A 26,058-nucleotide genomic window follows, 5' to 3' on the forward strand; every position below is an offset into this window, starting at 1 on the left:
GTTCAAGAATGAGTTAAGACAGTGATAACATAATGTATTGATGATCTACTTGAGGTTATAAAATGATTGGCTACACTTAGAAAGTTCAAAAGAATAAGGTTGGACAAAGTTCATTTTTTGAGCTTAATGAAGTTGAAAAAATGTGCTAAGAAAGGTTAGTGCAAGCCAAGCAAAAAGTAAGTTGGTGTCGATTGAAAGTAAATTCTAGTGGATGTTGAGTAAAATAGTAGGTGCCAAGCATGTTAGTAGATGCTGAATGATTTTCAGTTGATGTCGAGCACTAGTAAAATCTAGTTGATTAACAATAGATGTCAAGTAACATAGTATGTGCCAAGCATAAGTAAATTATTAATGCTAAGCTATTGCATTATGAGAAAGACCAAATATTCACCAATTAAAAGCCAACAATTTTATTTCCTTGGAACTTGTAAATTAGGAGGAAGATGAGATTGATGAGCTAGAGGCATAGAATCTTATGTAAATCAATTTGGAGGCAAAGTCAAATGGATTCTAGAAGAAGTTTCTAGAGAAGACAAGATATGTAGTCGATACATTGTATCCTACCTAATCCATGAAAAACCCTAATTTTTTAGATGGAAAATGAGAAAAAAAAAGAGGTCTAGTTTACTATATGTAGGGATATCTTGTCATGAAGCAAAGAGGTTTGAGAGTTTTGAATGCAAAAAAATGAAAAGTAGAAGGAAGAGGGTTTGCTTCATCAAGTGACCTAGGAGAAGAAGTATATAATGGTGAGCTAAGAAAGAAGGCTAAAAGAGAATGAATGCTTGAAGGGTGAACAAGCTGTCAAAGCTACAAAGATTGGAAGTCAAATAGAGTTGAGGACTAAATAGCGATCTATAATCTGCAAGTAATGTTATAAGTTGTATTAGATCAAAGCTCTACTATTACTTTCTAACAATTGTATCAAATTATGATAAATCCTTTAAAGAAAGGTTGACTTAACAGTCATTAAAAAATCATAAACAAGATGGCATTCCAAGTGAATGGCCTAAAGTCCTCTAACAAGGCTTACTTTTAATAGGGTGATTGAAATCCCTTAACCAAGTCACACTTAATAGTGTGTGTTGTAACCTTTAGCAAGGTTGGCCTTTAATAGGGCATAACTTCAAAAGAGTGAAAAAGGAGTAGCATGTTACTGGTCATTTTTCCCAAAATAGTTTTCCACTTTAAATCATTGTTTCAAGTATGTTGATGGATATGCTATGTTTTATGCTCATTATTTCTACATGTTAATTTTATAATAACATATCAGTCTTGGTTAACACATAGTGAATGCATGTATGGTTAAGGATGTTATATGGGTTCACTAAATTTTGAAATTTTTAATTTTTACATCTAGACCTTGAATAAAAAATTCATCCCTCCCACCCCATCCCCCTCCCCTGCCCCCCCCCCCCCCCCCCCAAAATTATTCTAAAAGAATTCCAATAATTGGTATTAGAGCCACAGCTGCTTAAGAGGGTTAGTTTCAAGGTACTAAAAGCATAAAGATCATGATGTCTATAAGAGAGGTACCCAAGCTAAATAGAGATAACTTTAATGCATGGAAAATTTTGATGACCTTACACCTTGGACCACTGAAGATATAAAGAAAAAAGAAAGAGCACAATCAGGTTATTATGTAGATTGCCTTTGCCCTAAGCTATGTTGAGTTTGATGATATCAAAGATCTTAAAAGGTTAAATCATATGTGGGATGCCCTAGACACCATCTATGGAGGAGATAAAAATGTTCCAAGAGCCAAGTTAGAGAGCCTCAGAGGTAAGCTTGATGACATGAAAATTGAAGAAGGTAAAACATTGCTCAAAATGTTGGTAGAATAAAAGAAAATTTAGTGCAATAAAAGGAGCTACTAGTAAAATAGATGATGTTGTGCTATGTAAAGTCTTCAGAAAATTGTTGCCTATGTATCCATTAGAGTGTCTACAATACAAGAGTTAAAATGTATGCTAGGAAATAATCTAACCCTTGATGTTCTCGTAGGAAGACTCACTACTTTTGAGTTATCTAATTTTGACAACTACAAACCAGAGAGTGTTGAATCAGCTTTCAAAGAAAAATTGTTACTGAAGGATTCTAAGGAGGTAAAGCCAAATAGGAAGAAAAGAAAGACAAAGTATGCATCCAATGACAGTAGTATAGAAGAGGAAGACATTAAACAATTGGAAGCATTACTGGCTAAAATATTTCATAGAGGAAAAGGTAAATTAAAAGGCAAGATACCTATCATTTTTTTTAATTGCAATGAAGTTGGCCATATTGTAGCAAGATGTACATAGAAGAAGATCTTTAGAGAAGGCAACAAGCACAAAAATAGAAGAGAAGATGATGAAAGAGAATATAGAGATAAAAGAAATAAGTCATGCTACATTGCTAATGAAAATAACTCTAATGAAAATGATGATGAAGTGGTATATGTTGCAATGACAGATGAATTAGATTAGGATGAGGCTATTGTACTCATGACTAGTATGAACAAGAATGATAAATTGATCATTGATAGTGGATGCTCACATCACATGACTGGAGAAAAAGGTAAGTTCATTACCTTAATCAATTATGTTGAAAATAATGTAAGATTTTGTAATGATGCACCATGTTTAAGAAAAATAAAAAGGGTCTATCAAGCTCATGTACAAGATCTCATGTGACAATGTTTATTATGTTGAAGGACTGAATTATAACTTGTTAAGTGTCTCACAATTGAATGATTTGGGGTGCAAAGTTGATTTTGAAAATAAATCAGCCAAGATACATGATACAAATAGAAACTTGATTGGAAACGGTGATCAAGTTATCTATTCTATTTAGATATAGAAGATGCTACTTGTCTTATTGTAAAATTTGATGATGTATGGCTTTGGAAAAAATGACTATGTCATGTTAACTTTGATAATATGATTAGTATCAGTAACATGAAAAGAGTTGGAGGTTTGAATAAGTTGAAGAAACCAAAAAATATAATGTACAAACAATGTTAGCTAGGCAATATGGAAAAGTCAATATTTAAAAGTAAAGCTTATACCTCTAAGGAAATACTTGAAATTGTTCATACTAACTTGCATGGACCCATTGAAGTGCAAAGCTACAAAGGAGATAGGTATATAATGTTTCTTGTTGATGATTACTCTAGAATGATGATAGTCATGTTTCTAAAACAAAAATTAGATGCTTTCCAAATGTTTAAATGGTACTTGGCAACAATTGAGAAAGAAATAGGTAAGAGCTTGAAATGCTTGGGATCAAACAGAGGAGGTGAATTCACTTCACATGAGTTTGAGATATTCTACAATGATAGAGGAATCAAGAGACAAATATCAACACCTAGGACACCTCCACAAAATGGAATTGCTGAAAGAAGAAATAGATTTGTAATTGACTATGCTAGAACACTCATGATGAAGAAAAATGTTGCTCTAAAATACTAGAGAGAAGCTATAAGTACTATTGTGTACACCCTAAACCATGTGCAAGTAAAGAAAGGTACTCATTCAACACCTTTTGAGCTATGGTATGCTCATCCACATAATGTGAAATATTTTAAGATATTTGGAAGAAAATACTATATTCTTAAAGATGTTAGGAGTGGAAAGTTTGATGCAAAGAGTGAAGAAGGTATATTCCTTGGTTACTTGAAAAGAAGTAAAGCTTACAAGTGTTTAATTACTAACACTAACAAAATTGTGGAAAGTGCTAATGTAAGTTTTGATGAGTTTACAAAAGCACATGAGGCCGAAATTACAAAAGAACTAAAAGATTACAAGATATATGTATACTGTTATTAAAGAATGCCTACTAAAGAAGATGCTACAAATTGTGCAACAAGCCAATGGCAAGTGTCAACAACTACTGAGTCACATCTTATGAATATTGAGTTGCATTCAAATTCTGAGTTGTAGAAAGAAGAAAATGCACAATATGACTCTAAGATTGGAACACATGAAAGAGATGTTGAAACACTTGACAAAGATGCACATAGTGATACTAAAGCTAAGAGATAGAATGCATCACAAGAACTGAACCTAGACTATCCAAATATATCAAAAGACACCATCCTATAGATCAAATCATTGTAGATAAAGATGCAAGGCCAATGACAAGAAATAGGTTGAGAAGTGAATCATGTTTGTTAAGAATGAGGGAACCTAAGACATTGAGAGATGCATTGGAAGAAGATGATTGGTACAAGGCTATGGAAGAGTAAATTCAATAGATGGAAAAGAAAAAGAGGAGCTACTAGTCATATAGATGATGATACTATGTTAAGGAAAGTCTTGAGAATATTAGTGCATGTCTGTGCTATTTGAGTTTCTACAATCCAAGAGTTGAGATGTATTCCAAGAGATGATCTAACCCTTGAAGATCTGGTAGGTAGACTCGCTACTTTTAAGCTATCTAACTTTGACAACCACAAGCTAGATAGTCTTGAATTTTCTTTCAAAGCTAAGTTGTTATTGAAGGATTCTAAGGAGGTAAAGTGATGTAACACCCCAACCTTGCTTCCAAACCCCAAGCTCTCTCTCAGGGCTACCTTAGGTCATTCACTAGACCCACTAGGGCTTCTTCACACCCTATAATTACTAGGACCTTGCTCAAGAGATCATAATCCTTCAGTTGGGGGTACACCAACAAAGTAACATCAAATTTCTTACTAGCCAGCTCCAGTCCGCTATTAACCCTCAAGTCCATCTATAGCTCCAAGGGTACCAGTTCTTCATCTAGGGTTTTTTTAGACTCCTTCTAACATCCATGACCCTAAACAATGCTGATTTCATAGGCGCATTCAATCTACTAGGGAAGATACGCCAAATTGCTCCAAAAAGGCTACTAGGAATTAGCCCTCCTAAATAGCTGGAAACAAGATTTCTTGAAAAACTTCTTAACAACCCTACAAAAAAATTATATTTTTGGATACCCTTTTTAGAGTACTTCAAGATTCTGTAATTTTCTAGCCTCCAAAATTTCCGTACAATGAAAGTACAGTTTTAGGCCAAAAATGAGGATTTCAAGTGCTTTATCGTTGTTGTGATGGAAAACCACCTTAGACACCTTTCCAATACCTATCCTTTGGACTGGAGCAAGGTTAGACCTTCTCATTACTCGTTGTGCAGCCAGATTAAGGTATTTGTACACTCAATCCTCTCCATAACTCATTTTCCAACTGTGATTCCTAGCCAAGAGCTTGGGGTTTGGAAGCAAGGTTGGGGTGTTACATCAGAGTGGTATCAGAGCTAGCGAATGGTCTAGTGACATTGCAGTGGGAAGAAGCATAAATGGTTGCATTAATCCATCAAGCTGCAGGAAGAACGAAGAGAGTTCTTGGGAAGGTCTCAGGCGGAGATCTCGGTATTGTCTCCATGAGGATGAAGCTGGGTAGAAGGTGCAAGAAGCAACCACTGAGCGAGAGTGGGAAGCATCTTCCAAAATCTTCGATGGCTACGATGACCGTATAGTAGTAGTATGAAGAATGGTGGACAGCAATGACAATGCAAGGACGTCATCAGAGTGACGCAACGAAAGCTAAAGAGTGAAAGACCACGAAGAAGAAGCAATCACATTTCCTTGGGACAAGGAAATTTGTTAGTTTGGGAGTTTGATGGGAGACCCCTCCAACATGGCCAATCATGGCAAGAGTTTGCAATAGTGGAAAAAATTCAAATCTGGGAACCATGGGGTACAAATTGTTTATGAAGTAGCAATATTATGTTTTAATGGTTATGTATAGCATTAAGATGTATTTTAAAAGCATTTCCATTAGAATAGGAAAGTGATCTCCATGAGGAGAGAATGTGGGAAACATAGGGCTTAAAAAGTGGAAATATGGTTTTAATAACCAACCTTGTATAACCACCGGCAACTCTTTAAAAAGAAAGAGTGGGAACCGAATGGGACAGTTGGAGTTAAGAGAGGGTAATTACAAAAGAATCGATTCTTGGTGTGCAAGGAAGACTAAAAAGATCGTCTCTCTGGCTTGTAGCCAGGGAGCCATGCATGTAAATTTTTTGAGTTGAATGTTATGTTCTTTTTGAAAACAGTGTTGGATTTTTGTGTCTATTCTCTATCTCCATGTGAGTGTTTTGATATGATAATGACTATTCCTTCATATTTTCCCATAGCCATCAGTTCTAGATGCTGATTGCAGAGGAGAAAGAGACGATTTACTCATGGAGAGGATTCAGTTACAAAAACTGAAATAAAATGCTTGTTTTAATTCAATTGCTAATTTCTTTGTTGTTTTTGATGAATATGGATTTGATTATGGAGAAAGGTGGTGAAGTATATAAATCCATGCGTGTGCAAGCTATGTTAACTTTAAAACTGAGAACCCAATTATTATGAAGACAAAGCAATCAGCTTCTAAGTTGGAGTGCAGCCGAGTGGAAGGAAATTGATTTTCGTTAGTTATGAATGCATTATGTTTGGAAGGTGGTAGCATGCTTATTTCTTTGGAAGTTTTTGGTCTCAGCACGAAATAATATCAGGTATGACTTCATTGTTGCAGTTGATATTAGTGCTCCTACAGTAAGCCGCTCATTATCGCCATTTGATAATGACAAAAGAAAAGGTGGTGGCTTCTTTAAACCAGTAAGTGAAGGAGAGAAGTCGGTTTCTAAAAAAAAATGGGTGTGGTGGAGGAATAAGAAGGTGGAGCATATTATGGGGAGTTTATATAAACATATAGCGGTGAGTTTTGTTATACAATAATGATCTTTGAAGACCCGATTATGGGTGTAATGGATGGATGTGAATATTTTAAGCCCATCATGTTGATGTGGGGTATCTCCGGTTACATTTTGTAGCCATGACCATGGAAATAGAGAGCATCAGTAGGCCTGTTACATCATAAAGCAAAAAAAGAAGAAAAGAAAGATAAAATATGCATCTAGTGATAGTAATACAGATAAGGAAGACATTGAACAATTGGAAGCACTACCAGCAAGGAGACTTCATAGAGGTAAAGGCAAGTTACCAATCATCTCTTTCAATTTCAATAAATTTGGTCATATTAATATAAGATGTACACAAAACAAGAACTACAGAAAAGGAAACAAGTGCAAAAAAAAAAGAGAAGATGATGGAAGAGATTACAAAGACAAAGGCTAGAAACCATGCTACATTACTGATGAAGATGAATTTGATGAAAATGATGATGAAGTGGTATATGTTACAATGAAGGATGAATATGATGAAGATGAGGCAACTGCACTTGTAACTTGTGTGAACAAGAATGATAGATGGATATTTGATAGTAGATGCTCACATTACATAACTAGAGACAAAAGTAAGTTCATTACCTTAACTTGTTATGATGGAAATAGTGTAAGATTTGGTAATGATGCACCATGTTTAATAAAATGAAAAAGGTTCTATCAAACTCACATACAATATTTCATGTGACAATGCCTACTATTTTGAAGGATAAAATTATAACTTGTTATGTGTGTCATAATTGAATAATCTCGGATGTAAGGTTGAATTTGAAAACAAAATTTTCAAGATATGTGACACAAATGGGAAGCTGATTGGAAAAGGTGATCAAACTAGAAGTAATCTATTTTATCTGGGTATAAAGGATGTTACTTGTCTTATTGAAAAACTCGATGATGTATGGCTTTTCTACAAGAGATTGTGTCATGTTAATTTTGATAATTTGGTTAGTATTAGTAACATGAAAAGAGTTAGAGGTTTTCCTAACTTGAAGAAATCTGATAATATAGTATGCAAACAATGTTAGCTACACAAAATATCAAAGTCAAGCTTTAAGAGTAAAGCTTGTCCCTCTAAGGAAACACTTGAAAATGTTCATACTAACTTTTGTGGACCTATTGAAGTGCAAAGCTACAAAGGAGATATGTACATAATGTTGTTTGTTGATGATTACTCTAGGATGATGATAGTCATGTTTTTAAAATAGAAATTTGATGCTTTTCAAATGTTTAAGTGTCACTTCGTAAGAGTTGAAAAATAAATAGGTAAAAGTCTTAAATTCTTGAGATCAAATAGAGGAGGAGAATTCACTTCAAATGAGTTTGAGATGTTCTGTAATGAAAGAGGAATCAAAAGTTAGACATCTAGACCTAGGACTACCCCAAAAAATTGAATTTTTGAAAGAAGAAATAGATCTATAATGGACTATGCAAGAACACTTATGATGGAGAAGAATTTTGCTCTAGAATACTAGAGAGAAGCTATAAGTACTACTATATATACCTTGTACTGTGTGCAAGTAAAAAAGAGCACTCATTCAATACCTTTCAAACTATGGTATGGATATCCACTAATGTGAAATACTTTAAGGTATTTGAAAGTAAGTGTTATATTCTTTAAGATGTTAGGAATAGAAAATTGGATGCAAAACTTGGAGAAGGTATATTCCTTGTATGCTCCACAAGCAAAAAAGCCTATAAGTGTTTAAATACTAACACTAACAAATTTGTGGAAAATGCAAATGTGAACTTTGATGAATTTACAAAAGTACATGAGTCTAAACCTATGAAAGAACAAGAAGAATAAAAATCATTTGTATACTTCTATGAAGGAATTCCTACTAAAGAAAAATCTACAATCAAGTTACAAACCAACAACAAGTCTCAATAACTACTGAGTCACATCCTAAAAATGTTGAGTTGCCTTCCAAAACCAACTTGCATATGGATACTAAGTTGGAGATTAAACAAAATTCACATTTTGATTCTAAAATCAGTATACATTAAAGAGACATTGAGATACCTAAAAGAGATGCACACAGTGACTTTGAAGCTGAAAGACAAAATATAGAAACAAGAGTCGAGCCTAGATTGTTTAAATATTTTAAAAGACATCACCCTACTAATAAAATCATTAGAAACAAATATGTTAGGCAAATGACAAGAAATAAATTGAGAAGTGAATCATGTTTGTTAAGTATGAAGGAGCCAAAAATAGTAAGATGCATTGGAAGATGATGACTGGTACAAAGTCATGGAAGAAAAGATTCAATAGAGAGAGAAGAAAAAAACACGGAGTCTAGTTCCTAGACCAGAAGACAAGAATGTGATGTTGATATATGATTGAAAAGATCATTTGAGTAAGAAAATTGTTGAAGAAGACTATGTGTTTCAATCATTGTTTTGTCACTGATGTAAAACCTGCTACATGTTGGTTAGAAAATTGCTTATATTTTTAAAGCACTATCACTTAGTTGATTGATAAGAATGGTTTGATCAACAAGATGTAACAATTTTACCTAAAGGAAAGGTTGAGTTATGATTATGTATTGAAGTGCAAGAATCGGTCAAGACAATGATAACATAAAGTATTGATGATCTACTTGAGATTACAAAATGATTGGCTACACTTCAAAAGTTTAGAACAATAACGTTGGACAAAGTTCATTTAGCAAGCTTAACTAAGTTGATAGAAGGTGCTAAGAAAAGTTAGTACAAGCCAAGAAAAAAGGTAGTTGTACCCAAGTGAAAGTAAATTCTAGTCGATGTTGAGTAAACTAGTAGGTACCAAGCAAGTTAGTAGCTGGTGAGTGATTTTCAATTGATGTTGAGCACAATTAAAATCTAGTTGATGTCAAGTGATTTCACAATAAATTCTGAATAAGACAATGTGTGCCAAGCATTAGTAAATTGTTAATGCCAAATTGTTGCATTACGAAAAAGATCAAAGATTCACCAATTAAAAGTCAACAAGTTTGTTTTATTGGAACTTGTAAATCAGGGGGAAGATAAGATTGATGAGTTGGAGGCATAGAGTCTTATGTAAATTATTTTGGAGGATAATTCAAATGGATTCTATGAGAAGTTTCTAGAGAAGACATGATATACATTAGATACATTGTATCCTATCCAATCCTTCAAAAACCCTAATTTTTGAGATGGATAATGAGTAGAAAAAGAGTTCTAATTTCCTATATGTAGGGATATTTGGTCATGAAGCAAAGAGGTTAGAGAGTTTTGAATGAAAAAATATGACAAGGTGAAGTAAGAGGGTTTTCTTCATCAAGTGACCTAGGAGAAGAAGTTTGCAATGGTTAACTAAGAAAGAAGGCTAAAAGAGGATGAAAGCTTGAAGCTTGAATAAGCTAACAGAGCTACAAAGATTGAGAGCCAAGAAGAGTTGAAGACTGAATAGTGATCTATAATCTACAAGTAAGGTTTTAATGTGTATCAGATCAAAGCTCTACTATTACTTTCTAACAATTGTATCAGATTAGGGTAAATCCTTTGGAGAAAGGTTCACTTAATAGTCATTGGAAAATCATTAAATAGGGTGTCATTGCAAGTAAATGGCCTAAAGTCCTCTAACAAGGCTCACTTTTAATAGGTGATTGAAATCCCTTAACCAAGTCACATTTAACAATGTGTGTTGTAACCTTTGAGAGGGTTGGCCTTTAATAGGGCATAACTTCAGAAGAGTGAAGAATGAGTAGCATGTTACTAGAGGTTTTTCCCAAATTGGGTTTCCACATTAAATCATTGATTCAAGTGTTTTGTTAGAAATGTTGTGTTTTATGCTTTATACTTCTACATGTTAATATTATAGTAACATATTAGTCTTGGTTAACACACAATGAATGGATGTGTGGTTGAGGATGTTATATGGGTTCATTGAATCGTGAAAAGTTTTATTTTTTACATCTAGACCTTGAATAATAGATTCACTATGCACACCCCCCCCCCCCCCCCAGTTATTGTAAAAGAATTCTAGAAATTGGTATTAGAGCCACAGTTGCTTAAGAGGATTAGTTTCAAGGTACTAAAACTATAAAGATCAAGATGTCTATAAGAGAGGTACCAAGCTAAAAATTTGATGAAGCTACACCTTGAAGGACTTGGACATTATGCACAATATTGCATTTTAGTAGCACATTTTGATTTGACAAGAACCCTAAGTGCTAAAGATCTAAAGAAAAAGAAAAAGAATAATCAGGATATCTTTGAGATTGCCTCTACCCTAAGCTATGCTAAGTTTGATGATCTCAAAGACCTTAAAAGTTCAAAGAAGATGTGAGATGCCCTAGACACCATCTATAGAGGAGAGAAAAATGTTCAAAGAGCCAAGTCAAAGAGCCTTAGAGGTAAGTTTGATGACATGAGAATGGAGGAAGGTGAAAACATTTCTCAATATGTTGCTAGAAGCAAAGAAGTTGTTAGTGTAATAAAATGAGATACTAGTAAAGTAGATGACAATATTGTGCTAAGTAAAGTCTTGACAACATTTTTGCCTATGTATGCCATTAGAATGTCTAGAATCCAAGAGTTAAGATGTATGCCAAGAAATGATCTAACCCTTGAAGGTTTGGTAGGAAGAATCACTACTTTTGAGTTATCTAATTTTGACAACTATAGACTAGAGAAAATTGAATTAGCTTTCAAAGAAAAATTGTTACTAAAGGATTCTTAGGAGATAAAGCCAAAGAAGAAGAAAAGAAAGAGAAAGGATACATCCAATGACATTGGTACAAAAGAGAAAGACATTAAAAAATTGAACTCATTGCTGGCCAGAAGATTTCACAGAGGAAAAGGTAAATTCAAAGGTAAGTTGCCTATCATTTGTTTCAATTGTAATGTAGTTGTCCATATTACAGCAAGATATAAATAGAAGAAGAACTTCAGAGAAGGGAACAAGCACAAAAATAGAAGAGAAGATGATGGAAGACACTATAGAGATAAAGGTAAGAAGTCATGCTACATTGCTAATGAAAATAACTCTGATGAAAATGATGGAGTGGTACATGTCACAATGAAGGATGAATTGGATGAGGATGGGGCTACTACGCTCATGACTTGTATGAACAAGAATGAAAAATTGATCATTAATAGTGGATGCTCACATCACATGACTTGAGGAAAAATTAAGTCCATTACCTTAATCAATTATGATGAAAATAGTGTAAGATTTGGTAATGATGCACCATGTTTAATAAAATTAAAAGGGTATATCAAGCTCATAGACAAGATTTCATGTGACAATGCTTATTATGTTGAAGGATTGAATTATAACTTGTTAGGTGTGTCACAATTGAATAATTTGGTGTTCAAATTTGATTTTGAAAACAAATTAGCCAAGATACATGATACAAATAGAAACCTAATTGGAAAAGGTGATCAAACTAGGAGTAATCTATTCTATTTAAATATAGAAGATGTTACTTGTCTTCTTGCAAAATTGGATGACGAATGACTTTGGCACAAATGACTATGTCATCTTAACTTTGATTTCTTGATTAGTATCAGTAACATAAAAAGAGTTAGAGGTTTTCCTAAGTTGAAGAAACCAGAAAATATAATGTGCAAACAATGTCAGCTAGGCAAGATGACAAAGTCAAGCTTTAAAAGTAAATCTTATATCTCTAAAGAAATACTTGAAATTTTTCATAATAACTTGTTTGGACCCATTGAAGTGAAAAGCTACAAAGGAGATAGGCATATAATGTTGCTTGTTGATGATTACTCTAGAATAATGAAAGTCATATTTCTAAAAAAAAATAGATGTTTTTCAAATGTTTAAATGGTACTTGGAAATAGTTGAGAAAGAAATAGGTAAGAGATTGAAATGCTTGGGATCAGATAGAGGAGGTGAATTAAATTCAGATGAGTTTGAGATATTCTTCAATGATAGAGGAATCAAGAGATATATATTAGCACCTAGGACCCCTCCACAAAATGAAATTGCTGAAAGAAGAAATAGATTAGTAGTTGACTATGCTAGAACTCATGATGGAGAAAAATGTTGGTCTAAAATACTGGAGAGAAGTTATAAGTAGTATTGTGTATACCTTGAACCATGTACAAGTAAAGAAATGTACTCATTCAACACCTTTTGAAATATGATATGGTCATCCCCCTAGTTTGAAATATTTTAAGATATTTAGAAGCAAATGCTATATTCTTAAAAATGTTAGGAGTGGAAAGTTTGATGAAAAGAGCAAAGAAGGTATATTCCTTGGTTACTTTTATGTGAAATCATGGTATTTATGCAAAGGAAATCTTTCAAATTAAGATGGAGTTATGTTGAGCAATTATATGCAAACTTTTATGAAAGTGATCTATGTGAAGTTTGTAAATCTATTTTGTGATCCAAGATTGAACTGAGAAAGAATCTCTATTCCAAAAGTCTGATTACTTGTTTGGGCAGTGAGCTCTTCTTGTAATTGGAAGTGCATGTTTGGGTAGTGGGCTCATCTTCCATCTATTATACTACAAGTCCTAACAGGGTTGGAATCTCCTAATAGGGATTCAAAGTCTCCTAATAGGGACTCTCTATATTGAATTTTCTCATTGACTCCTAACAAGGTCCATCCTCTAAAAGGAAACTTATATATTAGTATATTATCTAGTGGGTATCATCATCACCGAGGTTTTCCCTAGTTAACAAAGTATGGTGTTATGAGTTATCTTTGTGCATGGCTATTGTTACTGTTTAGCATTACTTTATTACTTTTTTATGTATGATTTAAAGTAACAACTAATATTCACTTGGTGACTAAAGTTTATAAATTACTAATTCACCCCTTGAAACCCGCCCCCACCCCCCCCCCTTCCTATCAGTAATTCCAATTTCAATAGAGGCTTAATAGCTTGAGTAAGATCCCTATGGATACATAACAACTAATGAAAAACCTTGAAGAGGCACTTGGACAAATTGATCTCCTTACTAAAGAAAGAGATAAGCTGAAGGACAGATATGAAGACTCCAAAGTATACATTGGACAATTGAAGGACAAGATTGAACATCTCAAATCCAAGTCTAAACCTACTGATTCTGAAACTAGTGATAATGATTATTCAAAGTTGAAGATAAAGTACAAGACATTCAATCATGAATTGAAAATTACAATCTGAAGTTAACTTTGAGGAGGGATCCTAGCAAAGTTGAATTTGATTTGAAAACTGAAAATATAGATCTTAGAACAAGTCTAGAAAAAAAGACATCTAAGTTTGAAACATTGAAAAAATATCATTAAGAACTTAATAAGTACAATACTATTGTGAAAGGTGAGTTAACTCAGTGCAAGCAGCAACTTGAGAAGATTTATTCTATCAAAGAAAATATTGATGTTTCTATGTCAATACAGAGACCTACTTATGATAAGACTAGTCTTGGTTATCTATTTAACATATCTGCAAAAAAACTTGAGATTAGATCAAATATGAAACAAAAAGATAAATCTAATGATAAGATTGAATCTAGTAAATCTTCTAATAAACCTAAATAATTTGGACAAGACAAGGAAGTTGAGATATTGTATGAGGGTACGTGCAAGATCATGGTGTGCCAAAAAATGGTGATCTGAAAAATCTGTAGTTATCAAATTTCTCAAACCATTTTGAAATCTATTCCAACCTTTTTCCCACCCACCCCGATACTAAATGCAAATAATTAATATCTTTATAAGGTCTACTATACCTTTTGATACCAATCCTATATGGTCAACTTTAAAAACATCCTAAATTGTGTTTTTGGCCTATTTTTATGTGATTTTTAGTTCAAACATGTAGCTGATGAATTTTTTGCCGCCAAAATTTGATGAAACGAAAAGGGTTTCTTAAGAATGTTCTTATCTTTCCACAAATGTAAGGTTTTTCAAATTAAGAGTTTATTAAGTAATTATTACTTATTTTCTAATGGACTTATGTATAAAGTGTTGACTGACACACCACTTAAAAAACAACTATAACTTTCAAATGGTACAACATTTTTTAAATCCAAAAGTTGCATCACATTCTATGTTTCTTCCACTATAAGTGAAAAAAATGAAAAATTAAATTTTGCATAGTTTTTAATTAGTTAAGGTGGTCAAACATGAGAGTTTTTTAATTCCAAAAATACTAAAGTCAAAAATTATTTATTTAGAATAAAAATACCAAAAAATTTGTGTCACATCCTAGCATGATTCTACTACTTATATCTAGAATATTATTTTAAAATATTATCATTTGATTTTGATTAAGGTGGACAGACATTCGTCTACTTCTTATTTTTGTTCTAAACATTTTGTAATATTGCATTAAAATGCAAAATCAATCAGTTTTTATTTTTTTGAGATAAGTCCTAGTAGTTTAGAAACTAGATTCAATTTTCTAGATATTCTTTTCTCTCAACTTTTTGATATAAAGTTAATAACAAGTAAAAAATTGCACGTCAAGTTGACATAACCTTGATTTTCTAATTTTTTTATTGTCGCTTATGAGTATAGTTTGGTTGATCATGATCTTGCACATACCCATGAACCAAATCAAGTGGAATCTCCTAAGGAAACTAGATATGAATTTAGAGAAAACTAGTATATTGTTTTGTATGTAACTTGTTATTGATGTCATCTTATGACTAGAAAAGTTAGATGGAGATTGTATACATGTCAATGATTATGTTTATAACCTTGAAAGTTAGCGCAGACTGTATGTTATCCATATTTTACCAATGAAACAAGACAACAACAATAAGCTAAAGGAATTATTTTGTTTACAAAATAATTAGTTGTCCAATTAGGGCCGACATCCTAGATGTTTACTCTAAGTTGAAAAAGTATATTATTTTCTTAGCCAACCTAGCAGCAATTTCTATAAAGTCATGGTATTTATGCAAAGGACATTTTGCAAATTAAGTTGGAGAAGTTATGTTGAGCAATTGTATGTGAACTTTTGTGTAATCGACATATGAAAAGCTTGTGAAGCTATTTTGTGATATGAGATCAAGCTAAGAAAGAATCTCTACTCCAAAAGTTTGATTGCTTGTTTTGGCAATGAGCTCTTCTTATAAATGGAAGTGAATGTTTGGGTAGTGGGTTCATCTTGCATCTATTGTACTACAACTCCTAATATGGTTGGCACAACTCCTAATAGGGTTGGAATCTCCTAATAGGGATTCAAAGTCTCCTAATTGAGACTCTCTATTCTAAATTTTCTCATTTCCTCCTAATAGGACCCATTCTCTAACAAGGAACTTATATATCAGTATATTATCTAGTGGGTATCATCTCCATTGGAGTTTTCACTTGACCAGGGTTTCTCTAGTTAACAAAATATGGTGTTATGAGTTATCTTTGCACATGGTTATTGTTACTATTCAACATTGCTTTATTACTTTGTTACATATGGTTTAAAGTAACCAATAATATCTAGCTGGTGACTAAAGTTTGTAAATTACTCATTCACCCCCCCATCTCTATAATTCCAATTTCTAACAACTACATGTAAGAGTTTTCTTTTAAGAATATTCTCTTAAGCATCTTTTTGATCCATAACAAGACACTCTTGGATGCACGTGGTGGTATTCTTTTTTTTTCTCTTCTTGATAATATATATTATAGTAAAGATTCTTGAAGTTTTTAATCATTTTTCTACCTACCTTGCCTCATATACCTAATAGAGATAATTTGCACAAATTAGAGTTGGACATTATGTCATTCTTTCCACCTTTTCCTATAAGGAAGACTTCCAAAGACTATAGGAATAATTCAAGTCAACTTTCCCTTCCATAACATCACTTTCATACTTATCTCATTGCCACCCACTGGAGATGCTTGCAAATTACTTACCAATGAGGTCATTATATGCTAGTGGCACTGAGCAATGTATTATTAAAAACATGAAATATGACATTTTGAGCATGATTTCTTCATATTTGTAGAAATCAATAACTCAATGGCCCTTTTTCTTGTTCCTTGGAGGTGAAATATTATATCTTTTTGCAAGAACCACATGTCACATGTTTTCATGCCATTCAAAATGACTTTCCTATATCATTTTGTGTGTTGATTATGTTTCAATTACTATATTAATAACTACTTATTTTTATCCTCTAGCATATTATTCATTTTTGTGCAATCCTTTCTTGAGGAATATATATTTATCTATCATTACTTCGATGGGAGTGATACAACACTTGTATCTTTAGAGCCAATTTTTTAAAGTCCTGAATTTTTAATATTTAGGGTATCATTATTGTTTAGCATGGGAGCATTTGATCTTGCACCTATTCTTCATAACATGATACTATATTAGGATGAGCCTATAACTCTCTATCCTACTGTATATTTGTTGTATTGGATGTTACAAAAATGTCATATCAGTTATTAGTTAGAACTTACCAAGCTCACTTGGTTAGCAAGACAATTTTTCTTGTCTACTGAGCATTCTTGGAGATTACTCTTTGAAGACTGTGTCTACCAAGCTCACTTGGGCATTGAAGGAGATTTTGGCAAGAAAGAGTGTTAACCAAGTTCTCATGGTTAATGAAGGAAAGTTGGTTAGAGTTAGTATTAACTGACTTCACTCAATTGCCAAATGATTTTGCAAGTCCGTAGTGTTAACCAAGCATCTGTTGGTTAACATAGGGAATCATTTTAGGACTAGTGTTTACCAACCTAGGTTGGCTATTGAAGGATTTTTTTTATTTGGGATATGAAGTTTAATTATTTCAAGTATTGATTCCAGCTGACTATGGTGATGATTATTGGTCATTGTAATTTGTATTGAGCCGACTTGATAATCTGAATGATATAAATATAAGGTCAAATTGTGATTTATGGTAGTATGTAAGTGTATTGATTGATTGAGAAGGAAAGTGTGTGAGCAAACGTGAAGGATGGTCAAATATCCTTGTGGAGAAGCAAAGTAACATTCAATTAGAAAGGATCTAGTATGAAGCAGAACAGAGATCATAATTAGCAATTCAGTTGCATCAAAATCAGGTCATTTCATTGTTACTTTCTTACCATTGTAGAAGTGATCCAAAATCTCTTAATAGATTTGGTTTAATAGCCAGTTGTAAATCCTCGAATAGGGTGACAGTTCCAATGAATTTTTTTAAAGACCTCTTATAAGGCCACTCCTTACAAAGTGATTAAATCGTCTAAAAAGGTTAAACCTAATAGTTTATTTTGTAACCTTTAACTAGGTTGGCTCCTAATAGGGCTCACTTTAAAAGAGTGAAAAACAATAACTAGTTACATTGGTGGTTTTTTCCATATTGTGTTTTCACATTAAACCTGTTGCCTCTTGTATTCATTTCTTTTCTCTTATGTTTGAAAATCATTACTAATTAAAGTTAGAATAGCTAAAGTAAAACATACTCTACATCTACCATGTTACAATATTTTTAAGTATGTTTACTGAGTGATAGCATTAATTAGTTTTGTCAGACATCTAAAGATCTATGTAAATATTTTTGTGGTAGATGATTCACTCCCCCTCTTAGTTACTCCAATTATATTTCCAAAAATTGGTATCATATCTTTTGGTTCTTGTAGGAAACATTTCAAGGACCTAAGCTAAAGATCAAGATGTATTACAAGAGAATATTTTCAAAGCTTAACAAAGACAACTTTTCAGCATGGTAGGGACTTATGAGACTTCATTTGGCTTCCATTGGTGATTCAAGATGCAAATATCTTGATGAAGAATACACAACTCCTACGAGTACATTATCTATTGGAGATATTTCTAAGAAAAATAACTATAACACATGATGACAGATATTGCATCTACTCTTAGCTATGAATAATTTGATGAGATCAAGGACTACAAAACCACTTTTGAAATATGGAACAAGCTAAAGGGCATCTATGGTGGTGATGACAATGTGAGAAGAGCCAAAGAAGAAAGACTTAGAGGACAATTTGATCAGATGAAAATGAGAGAAGATGAAAATATTGCCAAATATGTGGAAAGAGTCAAAGCCAATGTCAGTACAATCAAAGCTTCTGGAGGAGAAATCAAGGATGAAACTATTATAAGTTTTTAGAACATTACTTCCTATCTATACAATTAGAGTATCTACTATTCAAGAAAGGAGGAGTGAGACAAATCATAAGATAACTTTGGATGCCTTAGTGGGAAGATTGATAGCTTTTGAGCTAGACAACTATGACAATTATGTTCCAGCTTCCAAGAATATTGAATCTGCATTTGAGGCCAAACTTTCACTTAAGGAGAAAGGCAAGAAAATAAAGGACTTTTAGTTAGAAAGTGAAGAAGAATTATAGAAAAATTTTGATAGTGATATTGAAGTTGTTGAATCTTTGCTTGCAAGGAAATATTCTAGAGGCAGAGGAAAATACAAAGGTAAAGTTCCCCTAATCTATTTTTCATGTGAAGAAATTGGTCATATTGCTGCCCGGTGCCCAAACAAAGAAAGAAAGGATGAGAAGAAAAGTCACAAGTCCAATGGTAAGAAGAATTTCAACAATCACAAATCATTCAAGGACAAAGGTAAGAAAACTTGTTTTATGGATAAGGATTCTGATAATAGTGAAGATGAGATAGTTTACATTGATCTAAAAGATGAATCTGATGATGAAGGAGATAAGATGGCACTTATCTCTCATGTGAGAAAAAATGGTACATGGATCATAGATAGTGGATGTTTACATCATATTACTGGAGATAAGACAAATTTTGAACACTTTGAAGACTATGATGGTGGTAGTGTAAGATTTGAAAACAATGAACCTTGTTGCATAAAAGGGAGAGGCTGAATCTCATTAACCAAAGAACTTGTATGTGACAATGCCTATCGTGTTGAAGGACTAATACATAATCTGTTGAGTGTGGCACAATTAATCAACATTGGATTCAATGTAGAATTTGTGCATGGTAAGGCAAGACTGCTGGATGACAAAGGAAAACTGATTGGATCAAACAAACAAACAAACAAAAGGTAACCTATTTTATCTTGATCTAAGTGATTGCTCATGTTTTATTGCTCAAGTTGAAGAAAGTTTTTTATGGCATAGAAGGTTATGTCATGTAAATTTTGATAACATGGTGAAAATAGAAAATTTAGAAAAGTAAGAGGTATTCCTAGTTTGAAGAAACTAGATGTTAGACTATGCAAGAACTGTCAAATTGGAAAAATGGGAAAGACTAGTTTTAAAAGAAAAAACTATCAATCTAAAGATATCTTGGAAATTGTGCATATTGAATTGTGTGGACCTATTGGAATAGAAAGCTAAAATAGAGAAAAAAATCTTTATTCCTTTTTTTGATGACTACTCTAGAATCATGACTGTTATGTATTTAAGAGAGCAGTTAGAAGTATTTGAGAAATTCAAATGGTATTTGGCAAGAGTAGAGAAAGAAATAGGGAAAAGAATGAAATGCTTAAGATCAAACAAAGATGGTGAATGCTTAACAACTTTTGCATTGAAAGAGGAATCAAAAGATAAGTATCATCCCCTAGAACTCCTAAGAAGAATGGAATAGCTAAAAGGAGAAAGAGATCCATCATGGATTGTGCAAGGACTCTAATGATTGAAAAGAACGTTGCTATCAAATACTGGAAGGAAGCTATCAACACTGTAGTTCATACTTTGAACTAAGTACAATTGAAGAAGGACTCATATAAAACTCCCTATGAATTATGGTATGGCCATAAACCCAATGTAGGCTACCTAAAAGTATTTGGAAGTAAATGTTATATCTTTAAAGAATCTAGAAAAGGCAAGTTTGATGTACAATGTGATGAAGGTATATTCTTAGGATATTCTTGCAGAAGTAAGGTATATAGATGTTTAAATTTTTCTACTCATAAAATCATAGAAAGTGCACATGTGAGAATTGATGAGTTTGTAGAAAGGACTAAAGAAGAAAGAAAAAAAGAACCAGAAGATTACCGGAGATTTTTTTACATCAAATCTAATACATTGCCAGACACATCTATTAATAAGGAGAATTCTACTTTTGAGTCTTCCTCAGTCACCGAGTTGCAAGAAGTTTAAACCGAGTCACAAGGACCCAAGAAACATTCTAAAGATACCGAGCCAATGCCTACTAAGTCTAAACAACTAGAGCCAGAAGTTGAAATTCAAAATGAAGATAGTGGAATTCAGTCAAAAGGCAAGAACCTATATTGGCTAAGTATGTCAGAAGGCATCATGCACCTAATTAGATTATTGGAGATAAATCAGAAGGTACTATGACATGAAGTAAGCTAAAAGGCACATGCTTACTTGCTGATTTTGAACCTATAAGTATTAAAGATGTATTTAAAAATGAAAGTTGGATTGAGGCTATGAATGAAAAATTTGAACAAATAGAGAGGAACAAAAACCTGGACTCTTGTTCCTAGGCCCAAAGATAAAAAATGTGATTAGAATAAAATAGGCATTCAGAAATAAGCTAAATGAAGATGGACAAGTATCAAGAAACAAAGCAAGATTGGTGTGTAAAGGATATTCTCAAGAAGAAGGAATTGATTATGATGAAAGTTTTTCTTCTATTGCAAGATTAGAAGGTGTCAGGACCTTACTTGCATACGCAAGACATAAAAGATTTAAGGTATATTAGATGGATGTTAAATCTACATTTCTCAATGGTATTCTTGATCAAGAAGTCTAAAGTGAACAACCAGAAGGTTTTGTTGATCCAAATAAAAGGGACATGGTTTGCAAGTTGCACAAAGCTTTATATGGTCTAAAACAAGCTCCTAGAGCATGGTACAAGAGGTTGCACAACTACCTTATACAGATTGGTTTCTAGAGAACTAATGATAACATCAGTTTGTACATCAATGAAGGTCTAGATTACAAGATTGTATTGGCAGAGATATTTGTGGATGACACTCTATTTATAGGGAATGATGATCTATGCAAAGAATTTTGAGAGAAAATGAACAAAGAGTTTGAAATTTCTATGTTTGGTGAGATTAACTTCTTTGTTGGATTGCAAATATAGCGAAGCAAGAATGATAACTACAACACTCAATCTAAGTATATAAAAGAGATACTCAAGAAATTTGAAATGGAAGATTCTAAACCAGTTGAAACCCCCATCTGTACTAGACTAAAGCTTACCAAAGATGATGATTCTAAAGAGGTAGATCAGACCTTATATAGATCAATGATTGGAAAATTATAGTATATAGTACATACAATGCTTGATATTGCTTTAGCAGTTGGTATAGTGAAAAAATTCTCGGTAAAACCTAGAGAAAATTATATGATGGCAATCAAAAGAATGTTGAGATATTTGAAAGGCACTAAAGACTATGGTTTATGGTATAAACTTGGAGGAAATATGGACCTAAAAGTGTGTACTAATGCTAATTGCATAGGAAATCTTGATGACAAAAAAAGTACAAGTGATGGAGCATTCTTTCTTGGTAAAAGGTTGGTATCTTGGACAAGAAAAAAGAAAAACTACACATCCCAATCCACAACAGAAGTAGAATATGTTGTAGTAGTAGTGAATTGTTACAATATTGTTTGGTTTAAATAGTTGTTGCAAGGTATGGAGGTTGAAATCAAGGAACTAGTTTTCATGTTTTGTGATAATACAAGCACAATCAACAGATTAAAGAATCCAGTGATGCATTCAAAAACCAAGCATATTGCTATAAAATATCATTTTGTTAGAGAGCCAGTGCAAGACAAAGAAATCAAATTGGAATATGTCCATACAAAAGAATAGATTGCAGACATATTTACCAAGCCATTACCTAAGGATACATTCTTGTATATAAGAGGTAAGTAAGGGTCATTCCTCTATCTAAAACTCATTAAATAAATTTTTAGTGATACATCAACAGGAACCTAGTTGAAGATCTATTAGTTGATGCAACATAATCAAGAGAATATTGCATATGAATCAGTACTCAAGGTACATTGATACTCATTTGGTATGTGTTGTCTTTGGCATGCGTTTTCAAAGAGGGAGAGTTTACTGTCATAGCTTTCTAAAATTTGTTTTTAAGGAAGAAGCTATGCAATTCCTTCACAAAGGGAGATTACTACATAAAAGAGAAGATTGTGGTATAAAATCAAAGAGGAAGAAACATTCTGACAGAGAAAGTTTTGTTCTCAAATTTTATTGTGCTATGACATGTTGTGTTTCCATCAATGACAAAGAGGGAGATTGTTGGATGCAATTGTCTAATTGTGTGTTATCCTTGATGTTACACAAATGTCATATCAGTTGTCAGTCAATGCTTACCAAACTCACTTGGTCAGAAAGACATTTTTTCTTGTCTACTAAACATTCCTAGAGATTACTCTATGAAGACTGTGTCTACCAAGCTCACTCAGGTGTTAACACTAGTTCTCATGGTTAATGAAGGAAAGTTGGCCAGTGTTAGTGTTAATCGAGTTCACTTGGTTGACAAAGGATTTTGTAAGTTTGCAATGTTAACCAAGCATATGTTGGTTAACACAAGGAATCATTTCAAGACCAGTGTTTACTGCCTAGGTCGGCTATCAAAGGATTTTGCTGATTTTGGATATTAAGTTTAATTATTTCAAGTATTGATTCCAGCCAACTACGGTGATGATTATTGGTCATTGTAATTTGTATTGAGTTTAATTGACAATCTGAACAATATAAATATAAGGTGAAGTTGTGATTTTCAGTAGTATGCAAGTGTATTGATTGATTGAGAAGGAAAGTGTGTGAGCAAACTTGAAGGATGGTCAAATATACTTGTGGAGCAGCAAAGTAATATTTAATCAGGAAGGATCTAGTATGAAGTAGAACAGATATCTATAATCAACAATTAAGTTGCATCATAATTAGGTCATTTCATTGTTACTTTCCTACCATTGTAGTAGTGATCCAAAATCTCTTAATAGAGTTGGTTTAACTGCTAGTTGTAAATCCTCTAACAGGGTGATAGTTCCATTGAATTTTCTTAAAGACCTCTTACAAGGCCACACCTTACAGAGTGATTAAATCCTCTAACAATATCACACCTAATAGTTTTTTTTGTAACCTTTAACCAGGTTGGCTCCTAACAGGGCTCACTTCAAAAGAGTGAAAAATAGTAACTAGTTACATTGGTGGTTTTTCCCATATTGGGTTTTCATGCTAAATCTGGCGTCTCTTGTATTCATTTATTTTCTCTTATGTTTGCTAATCATTAATAATTGATGTTAGAATAGCTAAAGTTAAACATACTCCACATTTACTGAGTTACAACACTTTTTAGTATGTTTACCGAGTGAGAGCAATAATTAGTTTTGTCAGACATCTAAGGATCTGCGTAAATATTTGTGTGGTAACTGATTCACCCCCCCCCCCCCACCCTCACTTACTCCATCTATATTTCCAACAATATGAAGTTTCCATGGGTGTTGTTTGTGGCCTTAGTGCATTAGTGTACGCATTGAGAATTGTTGAGAAATATGAAGCTAGAAAATTTGATATTCCTAGTAACATATACCAACTCCTTCATGTACACGTAGTTATAATTTCCTACACACTATAGAGACAAGCTTCTAGATCTTCAATGGATGTATTCAAATGGGTTTTGGATATTTTCTGACACATTGTTATTAAAATTTGTATTATATATCTTAATAACAAACATTGTGTATAGTTTGCATGCATTTCCCATATTAATAAGGCTTTAGACTATTGAATAAAATGTCACATCAACAACAAATCCTCTTAAATAGGGATAATGCTTCCATTGTGGTCTTTGGCTATCAATTGTACATCTTTTGTGTTATGTGCATTTTATATGTTTCTATTCACCAGGAAAAAGCAAAAATTATGCAATGACTTTGATTTGAATTATGTGTCATTATTATTAGGAAGTTGAAACATTTTTTAACTCCCAAGAAATTCGATAAAAAGGAAGATCAATATGTGAGAAAGTGAAAAATAGTAGAGGATGGAATAAGAATGTAAGTCTATTGGTTCCTCTAGATTTGACTATTAGAAGTAGGGTTTACTGAAGGCGGGGGGGGTGTGGGGAGTGTGAATCAATAATCTACAAAATTTAGTTTCCAACTAGATATTATTTCTTACTTTAAACCATCCTTAACAAAGCAATAAAGTAATTCTAAACATTAATGGTAACAATACACAAAGGTAACCCATAACACCATATTTTGTTAACTAGAAAACCCTGGCCAAGGGAAAATCTCAGCGCAAATGATGCCCACTAGATACTATATTGATATATAAGTTCCTTGTTAGATGATGGACCTTGTTAGGAGTCAATGAGAAAATTTAGTATAAGGAGTCACTATTAGGAGACTTTGAATCCTTGTTAGGATATTCCAACCCTGTTAGGAGTTGTAGTACAATAAATGCAAGATGCACCCACTACCCAAACATGCACATCCAATTACAAGTAGAGTTCACTGCCCAAATAAGTAATCAAACTCCTAGAATATAAGTACTATATCTTCTTCCTTTACTAATCACTAATCTTTGGCTCAATTCAAATCATAAAATAGCTCAAATAAATTGTGATATAAATATCAAGATTTAACTGTGTGATTTTTGATTTTAAACTCATTGACCCATGTCTCATGAGTGTTGATTCAACATGAACCCATCTCTCATGAGAATAAATGGAATACTTAGCACTCATTGGATCTAGGTGATGCTCCTAGGGGTGAAGCATCGGGACTTCCTGGGAGGTCACCTATCTTGTAGTACTGGGATGGGTGACCTCCCAAGAAGTCCCAGTGCTTCACCCCTGTGAGCATCACCTAGATCCAATGAGTGCTAAGTGTTCCATTTATTCTCATGAGAAATGGGTTCATGCTAAATCACTACTCATGAAACATGGGTCAATGAGTTTGACTCAAAAATCACACAATTAAATCCTGATATTCATATCACAATTTGACTTGCTATGGAAATTATCTCCTACTTATCATCTTAAATAAAACTTTGCATGTATCACTTTCAGAAAACTTTGCATATAATCACAATTACAAGATAGCACTTGCAATCACAATCGCTCACATTCTCATCACAAGATGTCCTTTGCATAAATACTATGCCTTTACACAAATTTTTTCTAGGTTGGCTAAGACCACAATCCACTTTTCCAACATAGAATAAACATCTAGGATGTCAGCCCTAATTGGACAAGTAATTATCTTAAAAATAAAATAATACTTTGCTTCAATTTCGCTGTCCCATTTTTCTTCAAACATGATTATCTCTATTCTATACAGTTTGTACTGACTTTAGAGGTTATACACATTATCACCAACATGTATACTATCTTCATCTATTACTAGTCACAATATGACATCAGGAACAAGTTATAAACAAAACAATACACTGCTATAAACCAAACTCTATACTT

At 33.0% G+C, this 26,058-nt stretch overlaps 1 pseudogene; it reads left to right on the forward strand.

Annotated features, from left to right (window-relative positions):
* Positions 1 to 5,294: 5,294 nt before the first annotated feature.
* LOC149559705 (heptahelical transmembrane protein ADIPOR3-like) overlaps positions 5,295 to 26,058 on the forward strand; it is a 197,238-nt pseudogene continuing 176,474 nt past the window's right edge.

The sequence above is a fragment of the Cupressus sempervirens genome, chromosome 4 (genome assembly GCF_028749045.1).
Source record: "Cupressus sempervirens isolate cs-2001-9-10 chromosome 4, ASM2874904v1, whole genome shotgun sequence".
Lineage (NCBI taxonomy): Eukaryota > Viridiplantae > Streptophyta > Pinopsida > Cupressales > Cupressaceae > Cupressus > Cupressus sempervirens.